Below are 5,920 nucleotides of genomic sequence, written 5' to 3' on the forward strand. Positions count from 1 at the left end.
TCACTGCCCTAGAGAGAGTTGGGAAAAGCCCAGCTATAAGTGCAGACCCTGAATTTCTGGTTCTGCCACTTTAGAGAACTGCTGGGCAGTGTTTGTAAAGGGCTGAAGTGGGGAAGGTTGGGGAAGGGCTTTGCAATGAGGCTGTTTTCCTGAGCATTTTCCTGGGGAAGGCTGAGTAGATGTCAATACTAACAATTCTCTCTCTACTGCATTTGCTGTCTCTGTTCTTTAGCAAAGAGCCTTTTCCAAGCCCATAACCAGGACCAAAGCCCCCACTTTCCCCGTGATTTTGTTCTCTGTTCCCATGTGCTTCCCAGTTTCCCTCTGCCCCTTCCTTGGCCATATTCTACTCTAACACACCCCTGCCCAGTGCCTCCTCCGAAGGCTGTTTTTCGCCTGGGGGTTGGGGGCTTTGGAGACCATGCAGGGCTCTGCATTTGCCTTTAGGTCTGATCGCTCATCTCTCCAAGTAGCTCTTTTTGTTTAATAATGACAGCTAATAGTTGCATAACATTTGTCATAAGCCAGTAAGCACTGTGCTTTATGCATAGTAAGTCATTTAATCCTCAGGGCACCCCAGTGGAGAGGTGCTTGTTATAATACTCATTTAACAAACAAGAAATCCAAGGCAGAGGGGTTAATTAGCTTGTGAAAGATCTTTCCAGGATTTCTAGTCAGTTAGGCTGCAGGGTTTTTACATTAATTTTTGCACGATGGAGAGAATAGAGAAAATTTTGCATCAGAATGTATCAAGGTTATAGGAATACACTGGACTTTTGAGCGTCATCTTGAAAGGAGATGATTGTGCAGTGGCACACTGTCTTACAGAAGACTCTCCAAGCTCCGAGCAGGACTTGGACAGGTTGGGGGGCAAGTCCCCACCCCCTCCTCCCCCGCCCCCGAGACGGAGCTACCTGCCAGGATCCGGGCTCACCACCACCAGGACTGGCGACGTGGTCTACACCAGCAGGAAGGAGAACACCACTAAGGTCAGATGGGTCAAGGCCTGGCAAACTGGTCTCTGGGTTCATACGATTCCCTTAGACAAGGTCATGTCTGCTCTCATTTAGAACAAAGAAAGTCCTGAGGCAGAGAAGAGAAGCAGAGAATCAAATAAAACTAGATGGGCAGGAAGTACCACAGATGGAAAAACGTCAGTCAGTGTTACTGGACTGGATGCAGCAACACTAGTTTTATCCTTACTTGACTTTTAGCTGCAATGATGTGAAATGCAAATCATAAGCTACTTCCCCAGCAGGTCATCTTGAGATTGAAAATAAGGGTAGCAGAGGGAAGCAAAAGAAAGACCACCTTACAAAGATAACTGGGATGGGCTAACATGGTTGAGGGCGTCCATACACAGAGATGCTTAATGAGCTTTAGCTTGCACGGCACATGGCATGTTTTATCTTTTATGTTCAACGTAAAATTCAAGTTTCAAGGGAAGATAGTATGGGAGGACCTTTCTTACAGGCACTGAATGGTGAGGAGTTACAATTTTATTATAATTCTTCAATCCATTCACCAAAATGGTGGCTTACATGAACAAAAACCTAAACGAAATGCAAGTGGACAAAATAGCCCTTCAACTCAATTTGAAGAGCTAGGAAGTCAGTTTAGTAGGCAGTGAGGGAAGATGAGGTCCTCTGTGGTCGCTCCCTCTTTTTGCCAGACCTGGGGGTGTTCAGCCAACATCTGTGCCTTGAATCTTCCATAGGCAAGCAGTGAAGATGCCGGACCAAGCCTGCAGGCTAGAGCCACAAAGTGCCCAGCAGAGGAGCCTGCTTCAGCGTGGACTCCATCCCCACCTCCAGTCACTACCTGCTCCTCAAAGGACGAGGAGGAGGAAGAAGAAGGAGACAAAATCATGGCAGAACTCCAGGTATGTGGATGTAGTGACTGACCGTGGCTCCTTGCTCTTCCCATCAGGGACTCCGCCTACATCTCTCACAGACTCCTTGGCTAGAGAAGGCTGGCCTTGGCCTTCAGTGGGCTCTCAGCACACCTTTAGGATGTGTATAAGGAATGACCATTCCATGGAACAACTCAGGAAGTTTACACAAAAAATCAATTGCAAGCTTTCCTAGCTCTGGCTGGTAGAATTTACTTTTCTTCCTTTCAGTGTTGATAGTCTCTGTTTCCCTTAAAAAAATAATTTAAAAGGAAATCAGAAACACTGGCCATGGTTTCTCTTGATAAGAACTGCTGAACCCCTACTTCAGGCGGGGTCCTGTAACTTGGCCTTGATATTTAGAATGACTGAACTTGAGTCATGTGGCCTCCTTCACTCCAGACAAGGTTCCCATTCAATGTCAGTTTCATCTTTTCAAATAGTCTCAAAAGCCAAATAGTCTTATTTATCATTTTCCTTGCCTATTTAAGAAATTGTTATTTATTTTTAGATTTTTATTTGTAACTAATTACCACAGTCTGCTCTTAGGATTAAAGATGGGGTGCATGGGCTATACCCAAAACTGATCCCACATTCAAATTGTGGAAGTGAATCTGCCCTGCATATACGTTCTAAGAACTTGACTAACTGAAGACATATGCATAATGCTTAGACCAAAGTCTGTTCATAGAGTATTTCATTTTGACCCATGCTTATTATAGGATTATTTTGTCCTTCAGATGGTAAGATCACAACTTTCTTGGGGCTCCAAAACTGTTACTTTTCACCAGTGTACCCAGGGTTGTGTGCAGGCCCGAGGATCTGCATCCTGCATTTGGAATAGGGAGAGCTTTCAAACCATGTCGTTTCCACTGCTGCTGTCCTACTCTGCTTTCCGTGGTAATGCCCGCTAAAGAGGAGCTGCTTGGATTTTGTAGGGAACACAGGGCTGCTGGTTGATGGTCACATGCATGAGCCTTTTGAGCCTCACTAAAACTCACAGACTGGACCGGGACATCCCCTCCACCAATCAGATTACTCACAGGTTTTTAGAATGGCTGGAGAATTTCATTCATAGGAATCACAGATTTATAAAGTTAGCAACTCATGAAACAGCTGGGAGCAGGGAGGCATCCATCACCCAGTTATCCAATGAGGACCCTCAGGCTGTTGACCCTGGCATGTCAAGTCTACTTGTCGCTGGGATTGGTGCATGTCCTAAGATGTGTAGGCAGATCCTGGGGCCATTCATTGTAGCATCTGGCCCCAAATTAGGGTGTGAATGGGTCATGGCCTGGTTTGATTCAAATGGTGACAGCACTAGATCATTGTAAATCTGTACACGGTGAACAATTACTAACAAGCCAAGAAGTGGAGAGTGTTAGCCTTGTGAATAATCCTGCACTAGCCTCCTAAGAAAATTAATATATTTGTTCTAGCCACTTAGAGCCCATCACTTGAGAATATTTCCCTCCATTGAAGTCTGAGTATCTTCGATGCTTTCTTTACCTGGAAGCTTTACAAAAGCGGTGTATCTGGCTTCTTGTTGTATTATTGGTGGTTAGGTGCTAGTGGTGAGTATGTGCTCTAACCCTAACTTAACCAAACCCAGCCATCCTGCTGGGGTAGGGACCCAACCCGCTGCTCAGAAAGTTGGCCAGTGGCTCCGGTTAGACAGCCCTCATCCCCACACAGGACAAGGAGCGTAACTGTGGAGCAACTTTCATGCTCCTGTCAACAGGCACCGTCAGAAACCACAGGCTCCGAAGTCCAGGGTCTCACAGCCCAACAGCGATGGCAAGTGGCCTTCGTGAGCGGAGCCCTGGGCAACTCCGGGCCAACAAGGAGGGTGCCGGGGCGGCGGGAGCAGGGAGTCCGCAGAGAGTGGAAAGCCGGCTGGGGAGAGTCCTGGGCATCAGCTCCGTTCTTACTTGGACCAGCGATGAGACGTTCACTCGGGGAGGGCATGGGTTATTCTTTCTGCCTGCCGTTATTTCCAGATGACAGTTCTCGACATTAAGGAAACATGAATGAATTATTTGAGATGATTCATTTAAATAAGTAGTTTTTAATCCTGCTCTCACCATGACCCTGCCGCTCCCCTCTGCCCTGCAGACATAGCCTGTGCTTCCTCTCCTGGCTCCGTGCTCACATGAGCTGGTGTGGCTACTAAAACCAGGACAGTTTTCAGAAACAAGTCTAGGCCTCAGGCAGTTCCGAGGCCACTCAGAATGCCATGTTGCTGAACAGCACCACTTTCTCAGTGAGCCTCAGAACATCTCGGAGCACGGGGTCCCTGTTACTATTTCAAACAATGAATTGGCAAGCATTACTTTTATTTAAAGGTTTAAGGATTTTTAATATCTTGTGCCCTTTTTCTATAGCTTCAATAAATTGAGTCTAGTAAAAAAAAATAATCAAGAAAAAAGAAAGAAAAGATGGCTTCTTGGTTGTTGTTGTTTTTCATTAATTCATTTACATAGTCAATATTTTTGAAAGGTCAAAACAAGAAGCCCTACTAAGCGCAAACCAAATTCACCCTGGACAGGAAGAAAGGGTGTTCTCTGCAAGGGCTGTGTCCTTTTATCTTGCTGTGGCCCAGAAATCAGGAGGCCTTGGCACCAGGCTCTGCCCTCTCACCAGCTCTGTGGGCCTGAGGCCAGAAGGGGAGCAGGTTTTCAAGGTGCTGCCTTCCGGCCCTGGTGTGACCTGCGTGCAGGACAGGGCTGTGGTCTCCACACTCTAGATTGATTCCCTGCCTGCCTGTCTCCTCCTTCCTCCTCGCTACACAGAATCCTGTTAACCTCAGTATTTTAATTCCATAGGCATTCCAGAAGTGTTCCTTTATGGATGTAAATTCAAACAGTCATGCTGAGCAGTCCCGGGCTGACAGTCACGCTAAAGACACTAGGCCGGGGGCCACAGTCTCACCCAAGGAGAAGAAGGTAACGTGGCAATTACACTCTGCCACGCGGTCGGACAGCCCTTCTTTCCTTGCTCTGACACTAACCGCTCCTGCGCTTGTCCTTCTGTGCCCTCTCCTTTCCTCTCGCCTTTAAAAAGACAATGAACTGAGACACCGCTTTGCATTTAATTCAGAGATAACTGGCTGAGGTTTTCTGAGCAGATGCATTGTTTCCGTGCACAGCGTTCAATAGTATGTGCAGAATTGAGGCATTATCTTCACAAACTAAAGAATATACATCTTTCAAGATTGTCTAGAACGACTCTTACAGATATAAAAAAAGAAACACCAACCAAGGTTGTAGCACTTTTTCTCATTTTTCACATATCTCCTGGACCAAAGCATCGATATTAAAAATCGGCGAAAGCCATAGATTCCAGGAAGGAAGCTCAGGGCAGAGCTGCACACCTGAGGCGTCCACAGGTGGATGCTCATGGAAACACACACATGTATCTGCACACATGTGTAAAGATGCCCAGCAGAATTCTCTTATATTACAAATTCTCAAAGTAGACCTTGCAGGATAAGAAGTTCAGTATAGTTTTAGTGCTAATACACTTTGTGGCATTCAAATGGCTTCGAAACAGATGTCCAGGCTCTGGAACAAAGTTCATTGTCATGACCTCAGTACTTTAGGGAGAGGATGTGAGCCTGAGTGTTTGAACCTCAACATTAAGTTAGACCTGGAACTTTTATGAATTTTTGGCAAGAGAGCCATCTTATTTGAATGAAGCCGCTGTCTAAATGTCAGGCTAGAACAGTGGTTCTCAACCTTCCTAATGCCGCGACCCTTAAATACAGTTCCTCATGTTGTGGTGACACCCAACCATAAAATTATTTTCGTTGCTACTTCATAACTGTAATTTTGCTACTGTTATGAATTGTAATGTAAATATCTGATATGCAGGATGTATTTTCCTTGTTACAAATTGAACATAATTAAAGCATAGTGATTAATCATAAAAACAATATGTAATTACATATGTGTTTTCCGATGGTCTTAGGCGACCCCTGTGAAAGGGTCGTTCGACCCCCAAAGGGGTAGCGACCCACAGGTTGAGAAC

At 45.7% G+C, this 5,920-nt stretch overlaps 1 long non-coding RNA gene across 1 annotated transcript; it reads left to right on the forward strand.

The window, feature by feature from the left end:
- The first annotated feature begins 796 nt into the window (after positions 1–796).
- Positions 797–4,836, forward strand: LOC102432311. Its single transcript, XR_002827856.1, has 3 exons — positions 797–989; positions 1,718–1,882; positions 4,717–4,836. It is a non-coding gene; the product is annotated as an uncharacterized LOC102432311 (long non-coding RNA).
- Positions 4,837–5,920: the final 1,084 nt, after the last annotated feature.

Source organism: Myotis lucifugus, unplaced genomic scaffold, assembly GCF_000147115.1.
Source record: "Myotis lucifugus unplaced genomic scaffold, Myoluc2.0 scaffold_6701, whole genome shotgun sequence".
Taxonomy (NCBI): Eukaryota; Metazoa; Chordata; class Mammalia; order Chiroptera; family Vespertilionidae; genus Myotis; species Myotis lucifugus.